The 25,271-nt window shown below is 38.5% G+C and overlaps 1 protein-coding gene across 1 annotated transcript in view; it reads right to left on the reverse strand.

Annotated features, from left to right (window-relative positions):
• The window catches only part of chrm3a (cholinergic receptor, muscarinic 3a), a 73,864-nt gene that overhangs the window by 21,188 nt on the left and 27,405 nt on the right, over window positions 1–25,271 (reverse strand). Inside the window, exon 2 of the mRNA XM_070840686.1 lies at window positions 24,907–25,021. The gene's annotated coding sequence lies outside the window, so the exon portion shown is untranslated. The remainder of the gene's footprint in view (window positions 1–24,906; window positions 25,022–25,271) is intronic.

Here is a 25,271-nt window from a genome sequence, read left to right on the forward strand (position 1 = left end):
ATTTACTTTCTCACTTCTCTCCCTCTCTTGAACATGCATATTATTATCATTGGACTAAATTTAAGTGAAATGTTCTTTCTGTCTGTCAGGAGTCCTGACATATAAAATCTGAGATATGCAATCACATTGGTCAGTGTCTTTCTACAAAATGAACTGACGTTACTTTGGGCATTGTGTATTTCATGTGGGGAAGCTGTCACGACTGCACAAAGCCTCAACTGATTGTAAAGGACGCGACTCACAGACTATCACAGTTGACAGTTTACTCTCCTTGCAATTATGCACAAATGATGTATAGATGAGTTCCTTATAGCTAACTACAGTGGCAAAAAGGTTCATGCTGAAATCATTTCTTATCAACCATCAGTACATATGCAGGATTTACAACATATCAGTGGAAAAGAGGAGAAAAGTGTGAAAAGTTAGGTTTGAATGTAGAAAACTTTAAAAATCTGGTGATCTTATATTGTCAGTTATTGACATAAGTTGATGTTTTTTTCCACATTTTCTCCTGATGAAAGAGGCATCACGGCACATTTGATGCACCTAACATAAACTCAATACATTAAATCTTGTAATACCTCTTCAGCTCACAGACTATACTTTTCTGCAAACAACAGTCCAGTCCAGCTGTAATGCAGTGATCAGACTGAACAGGCTGTAGCTTAGTTTTTCATGGGTTGTTTCCAGAATAATGTGGCATACTATATAAGAATCTTTGCTTCCCAGAGGATGACGACTCGACCATCAAACAGGCATTATGTTAGTATGTGGGCATTATACATACAGCTGATGTGGAAGTTACCAGTGAAATATGAACACGTTCAGGGAGCTGATGGACCCCAGTAGATTCGCAGGATGTGATGTAATTAGAGGTCAACCAACACAACTGTAGCCTGTAGGTGGACTCCCATGTCAGCCATCCGCACCTGAAGGCCTCACAGGCTCACTGGAGAGATAAAGCCAGTAAAATTCATGAACAAACTCGAATTTATCTTTTGTGTTTTGCTGAGCATGACTTAGCTTGATGCCAGTAAACTTCAATTAAGATTAACAGCTTACAGTACGAGCTGTTTTTGTGTGTTTACGGAGGATGTTTCCGTTTCCCTGCCCGTCGAATGTAATGGGATGTTTTCATCTGGTTAGTTGTTTTCTTCCTGAGAGAGAGCAAATTAGGAAAACATTTCAAGCAAATAGTTGCATTGAATATTCCTACTTTATGTTTTTAAATCTTATTTTCTTATCCAATAAATATAAGTTTTATCTGTCTTCGGTAATTTTGGCACTGACTTGTGTGTGTTGCATTTGACATGTTAGCAGGCAGGAAAACCTAGTAATTACAGCACTAAATATAAAGCTATACTAAGAAATTATGTATAAATTACTTGACATGAGGCATTTCAGCCTCCTAATAACCCGACATTATCATTATGACATATTAAAGATAACTAGCTGCACTAATGATTCCATTACTTAATCAAATTAAATCATCAAATAGAAAAAATTGCTATGTGAACTCCAAATATCCCGCATCATATTAATATTCATTACATTTAATTAATTAATTGCTTAGGTATATGGAGTTCTATTTATATCAACAAAATCTGTTTCCCTCATTAGTATGCTAATTTAAGCAGCAATGTCTCCCAAATGTCACGAGAACATCTATTTTATCACAGGAGTCAGTATGGAATGATTACAGAGCCTCTCTTAGAAGGGACTGCACATGTCTTTTTAAGGAGTGAAACAGTTCTTCACCTAAAAAAAAACACAGTCCTCCTAAAAAAATTGAAGAAACAGTCTTTACATCATATCAAAGAGGGCATCATGACAGCTTCACAGGGAAAGTTTGTCCCCTGAGGTTTTCTGCAGGCTCCGTATTGACACCATGTAATATGGTCCCACCGACTCTGGGGAAGGGGGCTGCTGGGTAGGAGGGCAGGCCTTCTAGGCAACTGTGCCTAAGGACTCATCATCTCATGATCCATCACGGGGGTCTGTGGTGGTAAGCATGAAATTCCTGTCATGTTAAACCCAGGATTATTGAAAATAGTAAAATAGATTTCTTTATATGGAATTTTACATCCATCATGACCACGCACAAGCCCTAACAAATTATATTTATCTGCTTTCTAATTAGTGCAGAATTTCCTCAAATAAATGACCTTAGGGTATTCTTTTGCCAGTCTAAGATATACCCCTGCTTAATAGTTCCCATGTACAATATTCACCAGTGTACTGCTTAGACAAACTTAATTATTTCCTCTGACAGTGGTGAAGTTGTTAAACCAGTGTGATGCCATGAGATTACCAGTTTGTTTACCGGAGTGTCTGACTTCTTTCTTTCTTTTGTTCATGTCAAACATTCCAATTAAAACATTCATATTTACTGAGTAAGCTGCAGCTGGAGTGAAAAGGGAAGTGTTATGTCTGTTGCAATGTTTTATGTTCCTGCCAAATCTGTTGCAACTGGTTTCAATAAAAAATCATGATTAATGACTATGTTGCTCAATAATGAAATAATAAAATATTAGTAGCAGTTGAAAGCACTACAACTTGATATTGCCTTTTTAGATTTAAAATGGCATTTCATTTTCTTATTTAATAAAGTCTACTAAATGTACTAAATATTGTTTATACCTGATCTTCTTTTTTAAATTTCATTCTGTTTCTCATTAACTTACAAGCCTAAGTTCAGTCTCTTTGTTTTACTCATTCTTTTAGCTATATCTCCTTTTTTGCATCCTATGCAAATCTGCTAAAGGAAATCGTCTTTAGAATATTAATGTGTCCCTGTAACTACAGATAGTAGCACTGCTGTTCACTGAAAATGTCAAACGTCTTTCAAATAGGCATTATAAACTATTTATCTAATCCTTTTGTAGCTTTACTTTCTCTAGTCCCTCCAACACTCTCTTCCTCGCTGTGCACCTCTGACTCTGACACCATCTCTCTGTTGCTGTCAGTTGAAGGATTTTTGCAGCGATATCACTGCTCTTACAGGACGGTTAGATGGAGGAGGGACAAGGTTGGATGAAATCTCACTGATCAGATGTGACTGACTATAGTGGATTGCTTTGATCAGGTCTGTGTTTTAGCTCCAGGCAGTATCGGCCTATTTTATACTGTGTATCACATTCAAAATTACATTTTAAAGGCATTTCTCCTACGTTCTCCCACGCCTCCTCCATTATCACAGGTCGTCTGCATAGTGTTTGTTTTGAGTCACAAGTTGAGACACAGTCAGCAAAGAGAGATCTTAAACATTGTTTGTGCACACAGTACAGTCTGAGGGGCAACCTTAGTGTCCTGCTGTCAGTCTTCCTGTTTGATTGGTACAAATAATAACTCCTGTCTTGGGATTGAATAACACAGAGGTCGCTTTTAGCCTCAGAATAGTCTCACTAGAGCTCAATAAAGCAAACAGGATTGTGTGTTTTGTGTTTCTTGGCCATAAAGTGTACCCTCTCTCACCAGAGGGTTTGGCATTTAACCAATGAGTCTTTCTACTATAGATGCTATTTTACTATGCATTTCCCTGCTGTTTAGCTAAATTACATTGGAAGCTATTTCACGTTTAAAAAGTACTATCTGAAAAACCCACCTGTGAAGGTGTCTGTGTGGCAGTGATAAAATCGTGTGAAGGGAAATTAATTAACTTCTACTGACCCAACCAGAAAATTAAATGAGAAAAGCAAAGTAAGTCACATGCTCAGTGGACCACAGTTCGGTGTTCAGTCACACTCATCATCATGTTGTTTATCTGGCCAATCAATCTATGTTGCCGGGTTTCCTTGTACAGGATTTTGTCATGGATGATAGAATCCCTTCCGACTGACCTCACCCCTCCTCATCATCCACAATTGGGTGAAGTAAGTGGTTCCCAGCAGCTCTCTCCTGGATGCCCCAGCAAAAGGTTTGATCCCTAAATCCAATCTCAGACATCTTTTGTCCCCTTTTATCTGTGGTGAAAAAAAACCTCAATGACATTACTTATTTGTTGCTCACTCAATTCTTTCAAAGAAAAGAAGGCAAATGACAGTTTCCCTTTTCTTCTTGGTTAAAACATGAGCAAACGTTCTATTTGCGAGGAAAACTATGGGTTAAGGATAAACATAATTGAAAGATAGATTTTCTATGGATTTCTTGTACAATGGGTGAAAATGTGAACTTCTGGACTTTTCATTTTTTAATTATGTGACGTGTTTAGTAATACCCGCTTGGCCATCACATATGAACCAGCATCATCTGATAGACTCTGCAGTAACATTGGCAAACTTGGTGCTGCAGTAAATTGTGCTTTTTTGAAAACTGCACTTTTGAAGTATTTGAAAGTATTTGTCAAATTGAATAACAGCAGCCAGGATTTGTCAAAACCAGTCTCAGTCTCCGTGCTTCTATTCTCCCTGCATTTGTTACACTCCAACACACAAACTGGTCCCAGCTTGCCACAAAAACGAGTCGGATGAAACATCATACATTAAATGTCAAAATCATTTGAAGTCAGATGTAGTTTATTAACCAAGTTAATCAAGTTAATTAACTAATAAGTATCACTTCAATATGTGCCAGCACACTAAGTAGTATTCATAAATCACCTTCTTTGATATTTCTTTGCTTACACTCGTGACTGCAACACTTGATGTCACATCATTTTGATTGATGTCACATAATCTTTAAATGAGACTTTTATTGAGGCAGCACAGAGGTGCTTTCAGCTACAGTAAATGCAAATGTCAGCATGCTGATTTTAAGCACGTATGATGTTTTCTATGTTCACCATCGCAGTTTAACCTTTCAGCATGCTAACATTAGCTAAATAGCACAAAGTAAACCAGAGGCTGATTATTTTTTGCAGGTATTTGCTCACAAGCTAAATTACTGGACAAATTAAAATGTTGATGGTGATGCTGCTCAGTGAGATTCATTTCATGGCAATAAATCCAATCTTTTCTGAGACATTTCACCCAAAACCACAAATGTCAACCACATACTTGAAGAGAGAAAATTCAAGGGATCACCAGAGTCAAATGGTTTCTTCGTCCCCCCCAGAGATCATGAATGTCTCCACGAAATTTTATGGCATTCTATCAAACAGTTGTTGAGATATTTCAGCCGCACCATCCTCTATCACCACAGAATTTTGGCAAACTAACGTTATACTGTCCACCAAACCAATAAGCAATGTGGAACACTTTTGGGGGGGGGGAAGAACAGGTGACCCAGTTTGTTTTTCATTGTGTATCAATAACTGCATCTTATAGAGAAATAACAGCCTGAGCTCTCTGAGTCAGAGCTGCAGCTTCCACTGTTCTGTGTTCATGTCCTCTATACTTTGCTGGGAATTCTGCAAACTGGGCTGCATTACGTTCAATAGAAAGTTATGCAGAGATGGGCCACATTGGAAACAAATTCAATCATTTTGAGAAGGTGATACATGTTAAACATTTACAGTATGATCGTAATAGGTTTGTCATAAATAAACGAATGTGTGCATATATCATCAGCCTTTACTGGTGGTGACGAGTCCATCAATACTCACTAGAGGACATTGTAGTCAACTGCATATTGACTTCTCCCTGCTCTCTGAAAACACGTTAATGTGATGTCTGTGCGCTTCGTATAGTGAGCTTTCTTTTTGCAGGGAATTTATGAGAAACATTTTATTCTCACTCCCCTGTGACTTTCAGTTCTGCTATTAATGTAGTTGTATTACTGCGCTGCTGTGGCCACATAACAGCACTTTAAATTCCTTGAAAACTTCAGATATCCCTTAAATGACGCGGATGCATGTTGGCACATTATTGAAAGAAAGCAGCAAGGCCCGTCTTATTCAATATTCATCAGCAAATAAATGTTAATGCTTTTACAGAATGTGGAAATGGAAGTAAAAGCTACTTTGGTAAAACTAATTTGATGATGCCTTTATCATGATGCAATTTGGATGCAATTTATAATAAGATTTTAGCAAACTACATGGGGGTAACTGGAGAGTAAGATTGAGCACAGGAAGAAATTCTCCAAATTCAAAAAACAGATCTCAGTTAAGTAGGCCTTATTAAATAACTACACAGAGTATCAAGGAGAAAAAAAATGCAGCTTAGTCTCTATTTCTCTTCCCAGAATTTCAGAGTCAGGGTGTTTTTCTTTTTAACCAAACGACAGCATCAGCACAGTAATTTCCAGTGGGATAATAAATCACCTCTACCCTGGAGACAGACAAACACCGCATGTGTGATGGATAGCCAAGCTGTTAAAATGTGAAAATGCACAGTTTGGAAAGAGACAATACAGAGCCACAGTTTATGCCAAGAGGCATTTCGCCAATATAAAACTACCCATTATCATGAAAAATAATCTTTTGGGAAAAGGGTGATTTAAAACTATGTTGCTCAGGGAGATGACGATGATAGTACCATGAGTGGAAAAAAACAGAAAATATGTAGCAGCATGTCATTTGGGACGTAAACACGTAAAAGGCAAACTATTGGTAAACACAATCTATTTAACTGAGTGCCAAGAGGAAAGACAAATGAAAAAAAAAAAAAAAAAAAAAAAAGGCAGGAAAGTGCAAACCGGGTGCAGGAGCTGAAGACAGAAATATAACGACAGAGGATGCCAGGGAAAACACAAGGTAACGAGGCTTGACATTGGGAAGTGAGAGACGAGAAAAGGCCGGTCGAGGTAAGAGGAAAAATATAAGCACATAAAAAACAAAGTTATGACCTATAATGGAGTGAAGTGATTATGTGATTGTAACGTCCGACTGGTGTTGCGGAGTTGTGGGAGGCTGCAGTGCATGGAAGTGGGTGGTGGGATGGAAGAGGCAGGGAATGTATCTTCTCCTTTGGGGTAAATTGTCTGTGACTGCTTTGCGTGTCCATCATTTTTCTCTACAGTCTAATTACAGCTGGTTCCACCTGGCTACACCGCACTGTCCTCCTCAGCGCACAATCATGGCAACATATGACCGCACTGATATTCAGGGATGAGTTTAAGCTGAGAAAAATTGCTGTTGGAAGGTGGCAATGTGTAACTGTCTTTTCTCTTTAAATCATGACTTCAAAACAAACCCAACAAAGAATAACCAGAGTTGTATCAACAGCTTTGCTTTTCAATTAATCGCCAGGACGTGTGTTTTTATTCAATTCAGAGGCTTTAATCATTACAGTACAATAAAAAAGCCAACTCCCCTGAATAAAACTTCATTTTTTGGTTTAAGGCCTATTCACAGTAGCACATACACTGTATTGTATTTTCCCACTGAAGGCAACAGTGAGCAGCTCCGTCCTGCTCTTTATCTGATTTGGGGAAGTTTACACTTCAGCAACTCTTGCCAGAGTTTATATCCAAGTTATCTTAAATAACTACCTAGCTACAGCTGGTAAAAAAGAAATTTCAGTGGTAAATCTGCCACTGTTAGCATTGTAAACTGCATATGTGCTGTGTGAGAATAGAAAGCTTGACAGGTGTAGCAGTGGTGCTTGACGAACGGTCATTTCTCTAAACTTCGATTTGCTGCTGCTTTATCTGGTATTTTCTTTCTCCACTGAGTATCATTATCTCAGAGCTTGTGTGCAGCAGAAGCATCTGGATACAGACCCCTTTTCAAACATCAACAGCTCCCTTTAAAGGTTCTTGAGATGTGACAGAGCTGCCCCTAAGATGCGTCACAGTGAAAAGTCCTCGCCATTGCTACCTAATGAGAGGAGTGCTCTTTTCTTCTTCTTTCAAAATAAAGAATGGATGGAAAAGGAGAAAGAACCTGAATAATAGAGCTGTGTGGCTCACTTCATCAAGCAACAAATTCTTGCCTTCAACTCCTACTTTCTGTTATCATTACCCCTGAAATTCATTTTAAAGCTGTCAGTCAGACTAGTTCAAAATGACTTTATAAAAAAATATATATATCATTACAAAAGACAAAAAGTTATCAAGGAGAAATTAAGATTGGTATATGAAGGTGATGTCTTTGAAGCAACGGGACAAATAAAAACAAAAATTCACCGGTGCTGTCTCCATGTGTGAGTACTCAGTATGGTAACATATTCAGAGAGGCTGAACCGAGCAAATACAGAGACCTACAGAGTCATTCAGACAGCAAGTGAGAAATGCTGGCACACAATTACACAAACAAATACTGTGGAAAACAATTAGTCATTACAATGGCTTATTATTTTCAGACTTTAGATTAGACAGGGCTAATTGCGCAACAGGGGATGATACTCAAAATTATCCTGTCTTTTGTGGGCTCATTAGTAAGAGAAGAGATTCATTTTAGTCGTCTAGCCATCTCCATTGAATAACAAGTGGTTGGCATCAAAATGCACGGTGAGCATTTGCTTGACATTACAGAGGCTTTGGCAATCACCCTTCAAAATATTAATCAACTTATTACAAATCCTGACAATTACCACTAAGTATACTGTTTGAAGAAGTGATAGCCAACAGCCTTTTAAAATTAAGGGATAGCACTAATTTAACAAGACAAGTGCAATGTGTTTAGGGTACACTTAATACTCTGCCTAAATCACTTTGTCAGTTATAATTTGCTGCATAAAATACAGGCACAAAGCAAACTGCAGTTTGCAGGGATCTGAAAATAGGGTGCAACATGAAGAGGACATAAATGAGGCATGACAAGCAAGAACCCTTCCGACTGTACAGTAGCTACCAGAGCTGTCCATCAGAGGAGGCACATGCCAATACATTTAACAGCATCCTTTTCACAGGCAGCAGTTCAATAAGGAGACAGGATTACTACCAGCTGGGAGTTACACTTACCTACAGACACTTTGTGACAGGAAACTTTTCAGCTGTCTTCCGGAGTTGGACAAACAGGTTATCTTACTGAGAGCGACACTCTCAGTGCCACGTTTCAGTATCCCAGTCACTCACGGAGAACGAGGTAGGACCTCCCCAAAAGTGAGACAATCTTCACAACATGGTGTCACTTCAAATTCAGACTGAGAGCGTTCCAAGGCACTAGGCTGAAAGCTACTTTTATAAAAGTGAAAATCCATTAAGGAAGCTTGGCTCTTCCTCTGAGGACACATCAGTCATTCCAGACAGAGCTGCAGAGAATCAGGAGTCTATGTGCACTGTATTGAAAAGAAATGCCACTTAATACCACTGCACAGTTTATATTATTGTCTTTTATGCTTTGCTCACAACGCTGACAATCACAGCCACAGCCAGTCAGTCTCTCAGCTGGTTGTTGCTGTGCAGCGTTTTCTTTGCTTGATTGATTATAAAATCTGTGTGAGGTGCACATGCGTTTAAGGTGTTGAGCACAGGCTGAGATAAGGCTCCGTGTGAGCAGTGAAATAGCGTTCCAACTGTGGGAGGTGAGACGACAGAATCAAGTAAGCATTTTATAACCTGAGCGCCTCGCCTTATGAAATACTGCCATGGGAGACATTTATTGCTATGAACGTTGAATTATCTATGGAGCCATTTGGAAGTCAGATTTCCGGCCTGTGTGAGGAGGGACATATTTTATGACTTTCCCGTCCACTTCCCCACTTAGGAATTGAATTTGGTGATATTACACAGCACATATGACCTGTATTAAATTTGCAAACAAACAAATGCTGTGCTATTTTTGGCTACTAGGTCAGGTATTGGTTACATTGCTGTCCTAGGACCATGATTGTGTTAGAATGACTTCACTATACGACTACAAAGCCACTTACTAATCACAGCAGTTTGTTATGAAGCATGTTATCTGACTAATACCAAGTATTGGCCACCCAAACAGAGCACAAGATTGTGGCTTGTGTTGGAATCTTATGAGAACAAAAAAAAACAACAAACAATAACAAACTAAATTAAGTCTGTAATCACTGTGGAAACCATGCATTTTAGTGGATAATGTAGTCTGCAAACATACTGAGATACAGTGTTTAAACAGTCAGACCAACAGCATAGATTACAAGCTAATAGGTCAGGTTTCTGGTCATTTGAATCTCATTTCAATTCTGGTGGCGTTACTTAAAATTCACGCTCTGTTTCTCGGGTCAGGCGCAGTTTTGCACATAATTTTAGATGTTGAGAATATGACCTCCAAGTCTTGGGGAGTCAAACAAACAAGGTAAAGCGGTTTATGTCACGATGTCAGCGGCAGAAGAGACCTGTCAGGCATGTCATGCAGCAGTAATATCAGACTGCACCTAACGTGACTATTCAACCCACTATCCAGTCAAGTTCAATTAATTCCAGTGGATGTGCAGTCGCTTAATATGATTCCATTTTCGGTGTCATTTTTCCTCACACCCATCATGTGACAGAACTATTGTCACAGAAAGCCTATAACTCTAAGACTGATGGCTATAGATTTTATTAACTATGCATACTTATCAATTAGTCTGGCTCTGCAGCAGCCACTTGGACAGAGGGCATCTCTTCCAATAGTACTGTGTGCTCACCCTCCTGCTCATATCTCTCTTCTGATGAACCTACAGTCTTGTTCTTTATCCGCTCCTCTTCACTTCCAAAGTTCCAAGTCTCTAGCTCTCAAATTCAGTTTTCTCTTCATCTGCCTCTGCATTTTCACATGCCCATTCTGTACTCGCCTTTTGTTTTCTCTCTTCCTTTCAGTGAATTCCCACAGTCTTTAACCACTTTCGCTGCTCTCATCCGTAGAGGCCCATGTAAGTTTTATTATGGTCTGTCATACTCAACCACGGGCATGTAAGATAAGGACATTTTATTTCAGATATGCTGAAATTATGAATTAGAAACACAAACAAGTTAGAGCTGTGCGGGAATACTTTGAACACAACTGACTCCCATCTCTGCAACTTCATGTCGTGGGTTTGATTAGAGCTGCTGGGTACAAATGTGTATTGCCGTACATCATCACAGACCGAGCGTTAAATACTGAGACATGTTTGTCATTCACATTCCTCTCTGCTGCATCTTCACAAGGACGAATCAGTCAATGCCCTGAGGCATTGGCATTTGCATTATGTTGTCCTAGTAAAGCCATTAACACCATGTCAAAGGAGCGTTCCTCTGTCAATGGCCACATGCAGAGGTGGCTACCAGAATTCACATCAGATCAAAGCTCATTGTCGCTGCTTTTGTCTCCATCAACTGCAGGTGCAGCTGCAGAATCAGCTAGACGCTATTCATTGCTGCTGGTCTCACTGAAAAAGAGATTTTCAATCTCGTTGGGTCCACTTGTGTGGAGAGACACATTGTTGTGAAAACAAAGTGAATGCACACACTAACCAATACAACCTGGAAACTGGCCGAGACAGGAAATCAAGACAGTAATCCAATAGCCAGTTAGTCATACGGGTTGTTTTATTGATAGTAAGTTGGATTGATTGCATTGTGCAAGTGATTGTTTTGCTGTTATGTGCTTTATTAAGGTGAACCTTTCTAAGGCAAATTCTTCCTACTCCTGAGCTTTAACCAATTCCTTTTCCAAGATCTAGAAGCAAAGATATCTCACTTTCATTCATGCCTGACAAGCAGCAATATCCCTCTTATCTTTACAGATAATATGCACAAGAAGTCAGCAATTAAGCTTAAGCTTAAGCTTAAGCTTGAGCTATTAATAACAAACAATTAAAATACATTTGGGTAATTTAATCTATAATGATGCAACTAAACTAAATAAAAAATGGCAATATTTGCCTCCAAAATATGGTAAGTAGAAAGAAAAGTAGCCTCAAATTTTGAGTAAATGTAATAATAAAAAAATGAGTGTTAAGATAATACAGTAAAATGCTGCAAAGGCGATGCAACACCAGGGCGTTAAATTTTCATGAACAGAGTATTTTTTCTTTATATTTTCTGACTGCGTGAGACCTGTGCAGTCTCAGTCTCTCACAGTGCGCACAGATCGACCCATCATCAAGGTCATGGAAGAGAAAAAAATCCATTTGGAGTTCATTCAAGGTAAATCTTATGTGCTCCATGTCATAACTTTGCAAAGATAGAAATTTTATAGCTGTACAGCAGGCCACTCAAAACTCTCCAGTCTCTCCTTTAGCACTCCCAATAAATATGAGAACTTTCCTCTCAATAGCCTTCACCACTCTGCATCACATGGGAGGATTCTATGTCCATCAGTATTGGATGTTGACCAATAACATAGTCCCTTGCATTACAATGCTGATGGAAGGCTTTCTGTGCCATCTGGAAGCCAGTGCATTTGAAGGGTTATTTCTGACTAAATACAGCATACAGTATGCTGCGTATAATCATGAAGGAAAAAGAAGACAGAGGAGGAATAATAGCAGGCAGGAAAACGCATCACGAAAGGGAGAGCATGAACTGGTGGAGGATAATGATCATTTTTTTACTAACCCTATGCCATTCCTCAAAGTAACAATGGGGAAAACTATCATGGGATGTCAGAGACTGGTTATCAGCCTTCCTGCTGATATCCACTCGGAAGAGAAATAATCCAGCCTACTATTTAAAACTTGGCTTTCAAATCAAGTCATGAGCACTTTTAAATGAGCTGAACTCCATTGGTAAAAATGAATTTTTATCCGATCCCAGCAGTACTTTGAACTGATCATTAATATTCACACCTTAGCCAGCTTGAACTGACCTCAGTCTCGCAGGGGTGGGGTGAAATGTTGAAAAGCAGACATGTTTGAAGGGGCATAAAAATCCACTTTAACACAACGTTAGCTTTTCCAAATAAACCAGATTGCACCCGCCTGCAAATCCAAATGCCGAGTGGATCCTTGATTTAGGGTCTGCTAAAGTTAACATTTTGGTGAAGCTCGGCTGGTTATGTCCCCAGAGAAAAATGTTAACTAAGTGAATTACGCTAAAGAAATCTGTGACTAACATAAACATCCCCAGGGAAAGATAACCCTTCAGAGAGTTTTTTTTTTTCCTGCCAAAGGGAATGGACTGAATCAATGGAGTGTCATTAATTACAAGACAGGGTGGTATTCTTGGCTCCAATAATTCACAGAGGAAATGGTCGTGAGCATTATTGCAGTGCACAAATCACACTGGCAGTTAGCTTAGCTGATGGACAAGGGGCAGCCTGGCTCGAATGTTCCTGAGAAATGAACAAGAAATTATACATTATATTTGAAGCCCCATTAAAGTCACATTGTCTGAATCTGCTCAAAAATCTGAGTTGTACTTCCCTACTCATATCCATCCTTCAGCCGCATAGGCTCTGACTGAAGGCAAGAACAAAGCCAGAATGATGTCATAACCTACTAGTAGAATAACATGGGAAGTGTATTCAATCAAAATATTATGTAACGTAAAAACCACACATTCTCTAATTTTAGCTTCTTAGTTGTGAAGATTTGCGGCTTTACTTTGTCTTACAGTATATCAATAACTCACTCACATAATACCACCAATTATCATAATGTATCATTTCAGCTCTACTATTGATAAACAGCCAGACAAGAATTTCTGTTTTCTGCTAATCCCTTCAAATAAATACTTGACAAAAGAGAGGAACATAATCACATTGATGCACAGAGCGAATACGATTCCAACATTGTCATTAAGAAATTCTGCACATTCATTTGTAACATTGCCCACAATGGCCAAATACACTTACAGATATTAAAGAAATGGCTGGCAAAGTATAAATGGTATGGGAAAATGTCTGATCACAAATTCAGATTGTCTAACATATCATTTTATCAAGCAATCTTAGTTTCCACTATAACAATGCAGCATTAATAAAAATCGGTCACTGCCAGAATCAGCACACCACATTCTTTGCAAATCAGCTTTTACAAATTATAATATAAATATATGTGAGCCTGCATGAACAATTAGTTGCAAACACAGCAGAGGTTAAAATATGTTGCATAGTGCACCACCATCTTGAAAGTTTATTTTTCCTCACTGGGCTAGCAGATTATTGAATTATTTTTACTTATCATATATTCTCGTCTTGATTTAGTGGAAATGAAAAGTGAAAACTGAACTTGCATTATGGTTTGTTTCTTTTTTGCAGTAGGCTATGATGTAAAATAGAGAAATTCTCCCTCTGAGTGCCTTATCAATGTTTGGAGACGGAGAGAGCTACTCAGCACGTGCGAATGCTCATGTACCCACACACATAGCAGTTACCTCATAAAGTAAGGCAGCTTAAGAGCCTATAGCTGCTCAGGCATAAAACGTTCCATGCATAGAGTTTGGAGAGGAGGTAATGAGTCGAATTACTTTGCTAAATGGTGGGGCCTGGTGCTCTGGATTATAACACCAGGCAGAGGTGACCTCAGGAGGCCCTGCACTTTGCTCTGTTCTCTCTCTCTCTATGTGCTGATGGGCAACATTCAGTCTGGGGTGTTATCAACAGGGTTAAATAGGGCCTATTGCTGACTGGTGAATTACTGGTAACAGGATGAGGAGGAAGGTATTGGTCCAAAATGTCACCTTTGTCATAAATTTGCAAGGAATTAACATATTACAGAGAAATAACCATAAATACAATACATGGGTTACAATTTTATGTATATTATATGCAGAGACAACCTCTTTTGCTTGATATTGAGACAGATGTGGGCAGTGGGAAAAAGCATTTTCCAAAGTTACATTAATATAATTACCCAGAAAATTTAAACATTATTTCCATTGATGAGATGGTTGAGGAGAAAAAAGACAGATAGGGATAAAGAACGGACTGGGGAATAGATAATTGAGTGCATTAACTTTAGTGGGACAAGTTGATGTAGGGGGGGGGGAGTAATGCAATCATTGGCTTTCTGTAAAGTCGAATGTTCTGTGGGTCTGATTTAAACAGCCACATTAGGGTTTTAAAAACAGCTAGACAAGATGGATGGAATCTTAAACATGCAAGGTAATTGCTGTTAGCCATAAAGACAGATGATTCATCAACATAGATGTAGATAGCATGACACAGTGGGCAGCAGACTAATATACCAAATACTATAATCAATCACCCTTAGTCTCAAGCATGTTGCAGTACATTGCGACTGAGAGAGAGATGGAGAGACTATAGAACTTAATCATGTCCTTCATGAAAGCTAAATAATGATTAATGGCAAATTAGTTAAAACATTAAGCTTTAAAGGTTGGACATGAGAAAAACTCTATGGGTGATTATGTTAACAAGAGCACATTTCCTCTCTAGGCTTCTTCAAAGTGAAGCCTACACAGGTGGATTGATCTTGCACGCAGCCAGACAAAGCAGCAGGGCTGCAGGGTTAGTGTGAGGCCAGTTGCGCTCAATGCATGTCTGCAAAAGTGTGTGGAGTTCACATGCATTTAGCCCTCCATCTCTGTGTCTGTCTGCATTTTTTATCAGGGTTTGATCCAAGTGCCTCCAGATGCTGGTGCCATTTGCTCCCCTGCCAATCAAAGGCCACGGCAGAATGCCAGTCCCTTAGAGCCCTGGTTTGCAGGCAGCTTACCTGTTTGTCAGTATTACTTGGATGCAAACTGTGATCTACCCCTGTAGCAGCAAAGTCACACAAAGGGAAGATTTTACCACAGTCAAAGCACCATTTACTTGATGTTGTTAGCGATACCCATGAGATTTTCTAGCTGGAGTGAACAGTGTTTAGTAATAAATATATATATATATATATATATTCAGTATGTAATCAAAACTGCCAGGACAAAAAACCTAAAAGATTTTATCCTTAAGATTTCAGTTCTGGTTGACACCAAATCAACCAAATGAATGCACTATGAGCAGCTACTCTTTTAAGCCTTCTTCTTCATTAATTTGTGCTGCTACACTTATTGACATAAATATGTTTTACTTTCAACATGTCTGGAACTGAATGCTCTTCTCTTACAGATGGCATCATTACATAACATTGAATTCTGCATTTATGTATTTTGTAAAATACATGCATGCATGACTTTCTGAGACTCCTTTGTGCATGTGGGGATGGCAGACTCTGCCACTGACAATCCAAACTATATAGAGAGGTAACTGCTGAGTGTAAATGCATGAAATGGCTACAGCAGAATAAATGCCAGCCATATGCAGTATAAGAAACTGTGTTTGACATGATGAAAAACTTAAAGATTACAACATTAAACAGATTGTTCCAAATGCTTTAAAATAAAATAAAACATGAAATCTGTAGAATGAAGCTTTATCAAGCTTTTTCCATAGGGAGTATCTATTTGTGCACTAGGAACAAGACACAGTGTTACACATTTATTATCGTAGGGGTCAAACGAGCTTCTGCAGAGATAATGGCTTTTTTAAAGGACTGGCATGCTATCAAATTAAGTGTCTACAGGTTAGAGGCCTCTAACATAGTAGGTTAATGAAAATCACACCAAAATCAGAAAATGGCAGCAGCTACTGGAGCCAGTGTTGTCCCTACTTTTTCACACCAATGATCCAGCTTATCCAACATCTAAGGGTGAAATGAGAAAACAAGGGGGTATGAGGTACTGACATCATCTTTGACATTTACCCTGATCAGGTTGGTGCACAGTGGATGCCTCAGAAAAGGCCACTTGATTGCGGGACATCAGACATATAGACCTACTGTACACAGGCATCTATCATTCTGGTAATTACAAATTTTATCCTTTCTGCACCGTCGACAGATGGTCTTTATCAGCTTTCACCCATCTTGAGGAAATATTTTATGTTGCGCCATTATGTTTCAAAGCACCGACTCAAAACAGAAACAAAACAGAAAATCGGGGGAATAACAACAGTGCAATAAACAGCCTTAATGTGGAGAAATGTATCCGTTCCAATTGCATTGCTGATTCTGGCACAGATTAGCATAGCCTGTAAAGAATTGCTGACATCACTAAAACAGGCTATACTAATTAAAGCCAGAATCATCAATTCAGGTCTTCAGACACCTTGACCCCTAAAAATGTAAAAGAGGTTTGGTTCCAAGCAAAGCTAAAGTTGGAATTAAATCAAACATTAGCATCAGAATTTAGTTGATGAATGGAGGATAAAAGAAAAACACACGAGAAACTGGATGCCTCCTTTGTATCAAAATGTCAAACATAACAAACCTTTAAAATCTCAGCTAAATGTGACAAAAGACGTTCATTAAATACTATACAAGCAATCCTAAGTTCCATCCTGTTGAGGGGAAAAGGGAATTAGTTTAGTTTTCACATCTTTCAAGCTAGCTCTTGGAAATACTTCCGTTGTGTAAATCCCTTTTCCCACAGTGAGTGTTCAGCACATGGTTTATTTTAGTTCAGAGCAGCACAGGTCCACAGGACAAATGTCCCCTTATTCTATAAGCAGTCTTTATCACACAGAAGGCATATCCGTGAAATATACCACACACAATGGATCATGCCAGGACCAGCTTCTCAATGGCACCCCGCCTATAATGGATGGCCTGATGAAAGAGAAATGAAAGGAGCACAAGAGAGAAAAGCAAACTAGTGGGGAGGGTGCAGGTGTGAGACAGAGAGTGGACAACCTAGGAGAGAGTTTGGAAGGTACAGTACGACAGAAAACAAATGAATAGAGTACTGCAGTTTGAGATAAGGAAAATGTATATTCTGTTTCAGACCTCGGCTCAGCTCAATAAAAAAATGCCCAATGTAAGTAAAATGCTTCACAGTTTCCCACATAAATGAATACAACAATGACTAGGAAAGATGAGTCAAAAGCTCCAATTATGAAGATGTTTTACTGGCTTTGACTACGAGACTTATATGCCAAAGAGATGACGTTCCCTGTGTTTAGTTTGGTTTGCTCTTTGAAGCCTTTGTGAATAAAACACCTGAAAGTACGCCTGTTTGTCAGAATTGTCCAACGAAAAATTAGCCCTCAAGATGCTTTGCTCAGAAGTCTCAATCCTTTACTGTCTATCTGTGGCTTAGTGAATGTGGAAGGTGTAATAATTTATCATTATAATGACACAGACCTAAGATACAGTGCTCAGCGGGTACAGTTTACCAATTCATCACCACACTATTATGACGCATGCCGAGATTTCTATCGCAAACTTTGAAAAGGAAAAAATTCCTAAGGGGTTGTGTAAACCAAGTAACTAAACTGGTATGACAGAAGGTCAAAAGACAATGGGAAGAAGGTAAGTGTGTTTTTTTTTTTCAAGGTTGTGTGTCGTTGAGTTACTGCAGGAGCCACTGGAAGAAATTCATATTTGGAAAGAAAAGAAAGATGTTGATGTTTAGCAAGTAATGTTTACCATGCTTAACATTTTAGTTTAGTATGTGCTAGTTTGCGCTAAACACAAAATACAGCTAAAATATTGGAGAGATAAATATTTTGACCTGATGATTGCACTAGATGAAAATTTCCATCCTGAAGAGGACATGAATGTCTAATCCTAGCCATTCAGTAGTTGTCAACGCATGTCACTCAAAACCAAGTTAATGCCATGGTGATACAAGAAGAAAAGTCAGGGAATCATCAAAGTCATTAGGATTCATACTCTAGAGACCATGAAAACCTTTACAAAATTTCATAGCTATCCACAACAGCTGCTGAGATATTTTAGCCTTAACCAAAGTGGTGGACTGAACGACGGACTGGCATTGCCATCCCTTGAGCAACATCGGCACTGTCTTGTGTTGCCAACTTTTATTTTCCCCACACTGTTCAGTCTAGCAGTGATACACAGCAGCGACATTGTTGGTCAAACATGCATCGGCAGGTCATATAGTGTAACCAGCACCGAGGAGGCAATAACTTACATTGCTATCACACTAATGCTACACCAGAGACACATGGGTGACAGTGAGTGACTGAAGAAGAGAGACTGGCAATTGTAACTGAAGACTGGAGTTCAGAAATTTCCAAAAGTGATTTAGAAAAGAAACAGAATTAAAAATCATTTACTTTTTTCCACCCTCAAATTAAAAGCTACTGCTTACCACTGTGTAATACCAACTTGTGCTGCCTATTCCAATCAGTAACTTTTAGTGCTAAAACAACACTTTTACCATGATGGAGTCATTCTGAGCTAATAAAATGTAATTGTCTGACTATAATATGATCCTGCCTTCAAATAGACTGCTTAAAACAATTTTCATTGTGTATTTGAGAACCGTGAGGTATTTCATTGTCTGTCCTCTTTGCAGTTAACAGAATGTGTGAGATCCAGTAAGACTACAAAGCTAAAGAAGCTAGATAATAATGGTAGTTTTGATTCAGATTGGAACTATTGTGCAGTTTGATTTGAACACTTTTAGTTTCCAAGTTATGTTGCCAGTCGAGAAATGTTTCATGTTGTGTGAATATAACCGGTAAAAACAACACTTCCCAAGTTAAAGCTAAAGCAATTATAGCCAACAGAAGGCAATGTGTAGCAGGTATCCATTAAAATTCCTGGAGTGTCTAGTGAGAAGCGATAATGTACAGGATGTATTAAATATTGCAAACATGTACAGAGGTTAGACTACAGTGCTGTTTCCACCAATGCATTCCACGCCTGCATAATAACATGTCAACTGGTTGACTGAAGAGCTGCATGAATCGAAAGCCACCACATAAAAATATATTTATGCCACAGGAGAAAAGTTGGAGAGATACATCTGGACACTGTCTCCAGCAGGTATGGGACTGTGTGTTCTGGCAGCCGAAATAGGAAGGATAATAAAACAAGAGCATTTTGTGGAGGGAGGGAAAAGGGAAAAAAACAGAAGGGAGTTGAGGGGAAAAAATTATCAATGTTGTGTTGCTCATGAGGAGGTTTTTTTCATATCTTTTCTTCAGATCAGCAGAGTGCATAATTTTCCTTTTAGCTTTCATTATGGGCACAATATGAGGAAATTGACATAATAATTACAGCTTAAAAGTCAGTGGTGGGTGTGGAAAAGGCTGTTAGGACAGCTGCGCTCCACTTTCATGTACTAAAATGTACAACTCAGAACATATTTACAGCTTACAGAGCTTACAGTTTCAACAAGGTCATAATGAAATTTAATAGAAGCACCTGAGAGGCACATGTGCCCAGACATCATAGGACAAAAATAATAAAGGTATAGAAGATTATTGCTGAGCACAGGGCATGCTTTTTAGAGCCGGAAAACTCAATCACAGAGAAGAAAGATTGCTGTGGAGCAAACATATTGACAGAAAGAGGCAGCAATTTGAGTCAAAGCTGCCTTTGGACAAAGCAGTCAGTGGATAAGCTGGTTAAGTGCAGGAAAGGGACTTGGCTGAAGGGTTGTGCAATATGGCGGGAAAACAGATTAGACTCATTACCTGCAACATAATATGTGCCATCATCCCTCCCAACCCCCAGTGAGTGAGTGAGTGAGTGAGTGAGTGAGTGAGTGAGTGAGTGAGTGAGTGAGAAAATGAAATACTGAAGAATAACAATGCAAATAAAGACCAACAATTATTACTAAATATTAAAAACAGCACTTCCATCGAGGTATTTGTTGTTATAAATTGTGCAACAGAACCAATTCTTGATTTATTATTTATGTTTTATAATAAACGTGGAGAAACATATCTTGTTTTACTCTCTATTGATTACTCTATTGAACACTTTCCTTGTGTGTTACCATCATGAAACCACAACATATGATATGTACAATTGTGTTTCATATAGAGTATCTATAGCCTACTTCAGTGGGAAGCATTTAGTCTTGACAGCAACACTAGGCTCTGGCTCTTAGTAAAAGTCATCAGACACCTTCTCACAGCTGTGGGTCTGCAGTGTTGCAACTGCGGTACATTTTTTTCCTGAACATCTTAGACTTCCCCAAAGGTTTTATGTCATATCCACAGGGCAACATCATCTTAGCACCCCTGTGTTTGCAAAGTTCACCACTGTCCCCTAAAGCAACTAATGCATATGATACGTACATAAACAGCTCTACACCATAAATAATGGACTAGAAAAGACAGAAGACTTACAGAGCACGGGAGATTTCTGGCTACAGATGATACACACACATAACAAGTTATGTGCTTTTTTTTGTAGTATGTTGTCTTGACATGTAGGACATCAAGGTCTAGTTATTCAAGTTATATTATTGGTACACATTGGTCAATCCAAATCTGCAGGTATACTATATAGTCTGTCTATATGGTATACCTTTCCATGTTTTGAGAATATCATTTGAAAAATAATCATTGGAATAAAATATCTTCAATTGTACAACTGCTGGAAATCTAAGTGATGTACAGCCTGTAATATACAGGTTGGAAGATAATCAAGTAGCCAAAGCAAGCCATCTTTTGAAATAATCACTAACAGCTGTATAAGGCTAATCCAAATCAGATCCTTTATTCATTGTCACCCATTGTGCTGCAAGTACACCGGCTGTCAAAATGTTCCATTATGCTCTGTTAAAACACAGACTATTGTAAAATTGCAGTCCGATCAAGCCAGCAAGAAAACAATAGAGTTGCACAAAAAAATGTACAGCAGCCAACTGTTTCAGTGAAGACATACAGTATATATACACTGACACAAAAGAGAGCAGAGGTCAAAGAGTCACTTTGCCCCTGTTTTATACAGGCACCATTCTTCTCAAGTGTTGCAGTTGGTTAAAAACTGTATTTGGACTTCAGCGCTGGGGACAGAGAGGCTGTCCAAATCCTGCCCCAGCTGTACCAAACAGACACACCACATTAATAATATTATGCAAAGCAAAGCAATACAGGAACTTTAGGCACTACAAAAAAATACACGTGAAAAAACATGGAAGCATGGACAGTTGAAATAAAAGGTAGAAAAAATAGTTCTGTCAAAGATGTCTAAACTGTTTTACAAAATTTAACTTACACCTAATTTAGTATTCAATGTGTTGATGTGTTATGTAAATATAAAACTCTGGAGCTCTGGAGTTGACAGATAGTAAATATTAAATGACTCGGATCAGGATTTCGGCCAAAGAGACATGATTAGTGCATTCCTTGAAAACACACATCCTCGACAAGCGCTCCCACAATTTTAGCTGAGATTGAAAAACTATTAATGAAGACTGAAATACCCACTTGGCAGAGTGGGGAAGTTTGTAGGGAGACCAAAAACAAACATTGCAGTTAAAAAACACTAATCCTGTTAAAGTTTCATCAAAAACTGTGTGGACAGTAAAGACTTCAGCAGGGTAAGCTTAGTGTGTGTTTGTGTGAGTAAGTGTGTATCCATGTGTGTATTAATGGGCTTGTTAGATCAGATATTTCCTAACTTAGTCAAGAATTATTCTGTAATTGCAAGCATGAGCCCCTGAGTGCTCCAGCTGAATACCAAATAAGTTGTTTTTTTAAATGTTTGAAGTATTATATTGCAGAACCCCACTGCCTAATGAAGTCTCACTGGACTGGTTTTCTGCAGAATAACTCACCTTTTGTACTCACAAACACACAAGTTCCATTTTGACAGACATGGTTTAGGCTATCCAGCAAGAAACAGCAGGCAGATTATCACCGAAACTGAGAGAATATTATAGTTTCTGGCTTTAAAGCGCGGAGGAAATGCAAAAATTCTGTGTGTAGTTATGATTCAGTTGCAACTTTTGAAACATAAGAGAGTTTTTGGTGAAGACTGATGCATTTTGCATCCATGCAGGAATTACAAATATCCTCTATAGAGCTTCTATAACAAAATTTTTAATGATGTGGAAAATTTCATGCATTTTATTGTAATTTGTAACTAGAAGCTAGACTTAATCAAATAACAAATTAGACTACAGAACATGTCCTAAAGATTTTGGAATATCAATATACTTTGCTGTCATAAAGATTTCTCCAGTGAACTTTTCAACTAAAGTTTTTTTGATAAACAAAATTCTTCAAAACATTTCAAATCTTAAATCAGTAATTACAATCTGCCACGGAGCATCCTGACTGTCCAATAAAATATGACAACGTGACTGAAGCAGAAAGATAGAACAAACGTAGGGCAAACACATTACTTGAGGCAGGTAATCATATTCTAAGAAATGAAGTGACAGAAATGGTTTATCTGTGCCCTCCTACACTCGCACGCTCAAATGTGCTCGTCCATATCTCTTGTATAATCATGTCTGTCCTTCCTCCTACTGCGAATCCAAATTAAATGCACGCTGACTGAATTCTATCCAATGCTTCAGTGCTTTTAACCATTCCTGCTGTTGTATCCACACTCAAGGATACGCTGGTTGACAAACTGTAGACCCACTGAACTCTGTATGGAGTGACAGCGTTTACACTGTACATATGCACCATTTCTTCCCTGACAAATGAGCCTTGCCTTTGGCTTGTTAATAAGAAATATGTACATTTTCATTTAATGTTTGCTTGATTTTAATATTTATTTGTGTTCATTGATTACAGCCTGAGGTTCTCTGTTAAAAAAAAAAAAATACAAGCCTGCCATCGATCATTACATCATAGCAAAACCTTATTTTCATAAAAAAAAAAGGGACTCTTGCCAGTACTAACTTTTCAGAGTAGTTGAAGCTAATATTTTATCAGAAAACAAGCTTTCCACCATGATGCACAATGTAGATAATACTATCACATACAATCAGCACTATGTCTGTTCCTCTCAGGGGATGAATCTTACTTTCCAAACAAGGTTACAGTTTTATAACTCATGGCATTTGTTTTCATTCAGAAAACAAAGACTGCTGTGAATGCTAATCACTTTACACATGATTACACATTACATTTATTATTAGCAGTGATAGCAGTAGTTGTACTGGTGTTTTTGTAGTGTGGTTGTTGTTGTCAGGGTATTATAATTACATTGCTTATTTTTCGGTCTTGTGTGTGCTGATATTTTGTTTCCACAGGTAAAAACTTACAGATGGTTTGCACCCGTGACTGTGGACTGCAGCCCTACATGGGCCTTCGCTTACGCTAATAACAAACTGCCTGGAATGTGCATCCAAATTGAGATCAAACATGAGTCACTAACATTTTCACATGGGTACTTAGAATTTAGTGCTCTGCTCTGATTGAATGGATAAGACACAGGGTTGTATGTTTCTATTTTTCATATCGTACAAATATAATAATTAAGAATAAGTCTGGTGATGTTCTATATTTTTGTTATTGTCAATGAAGTCCACAAAAACCAACATAAGTACTGCCTGTGTGCCCAAAGCCTGATATATTTTACTCCTCTAGAGCTCTAATTTGTCTAGATTAAAAACACATGAGAGAACACTTGCACTTGCTCACATGTTCCCTAATTGCAATCAACATGGACATTTTGAGACAATCCCACAAAAACAGTCCTGTTGCTTGAATTACACACCATGTGCGTATTTCGACAGAATGAGGTCGGGGCTGAGTACAGTGTTGACAAGTTAAAAAGTATCGAGAGATGGACTAGTGTTGGTTTTGATCTTTTTAATGGGATTTCTTGACAATGACAAAAACATAGAAAATTGCTGGTGTCATTATTTAAGAGAGAAAGTATGAAAACAATGAGGGAATGAGGTCATATCTCTAGTTGAAGCACAGGCACGTGGTCATCACATCCTCAGTGGATATTGTAATAGTTCGACGTGTCACTATGAAACAAACGTGCACGAGTCAACTGAAGTCTGTAATGACTGATCATTATCCATCACCACATCTTTTTCACACGCATGCACACACATACGAATGCACACATAAACCGCTGCATTTAGTGCACATGCTTACTGATCCTATCGATCCTAAATTACCATTATGTACTGAACGACACAGCCTTACTTTGAAAATAAAGATTTTTTTTTATTTGCTTGAAAGGATATCACCACTTAGTCCAAAGGGGGAAATGGCAAGGCTTAAGCATGGATGAGTCAATCAATGCTTCAGGGGGCGAAAAAAAAGGGGAAAAAAAATCTATTTCTTTCCATAAAAGACAGCTGAGAAAAGTCATTAGATAATGTGTTCTGTTTTAGAGGACTTCATTTAAATGTCTAACATGAACATTAGCAAATGGCTTGGAGCGGCATATCCTGCCAAAGGTTGACGGGGAGCGTTGGTGTCATTTGTGAGTACATGGGATTCTGTGACTCTTAACTCACCAAACGTTTTGGGGAGGTGAAGTGTCTGGAGGTCACCTTTCAGCTGAGTGCCTTTTGGTGTCCATGCTGTCTACTGGGGGTAAGCGATTATCCTCCTCCAGCCGGATCATGGCGTCTGGGAGACAGACAGGGAGCAAGGGGGCAGAGGGACAAGGAGAGGAAAGGAGAGAATGAGTTAAAAAATGATGTGTTAGGAGGAGGAGCACCTAATGACACAGTGACTTTCTTAGCATTTGAAATGGAGGGCAAACTTGTGGGCAAGATCACAACAAAATGTCAGTACAATTTCTCTTTCTTTCAAGAAAATCTACATTTTGCATCTCAATGCAGAGTGAGAGGTCTTATTCAGCAATTAATTTCTATGT

This window comes from Pempheris klunzingeri, chromosome 12 (assembly GCF_042242105.1).
Source record: "Pempheris klunzingeri isolate RE-2024b chromosome 12, fPemKlu1.hap1, whole genome shotgun sequence".
Taxonomy (NCBI): Eukaryota; Metazoa; Chordata; class Actinopteri; order Acropomatiformes; family Pempheridae; genus Pempheris; species Pempheris klunzingeri.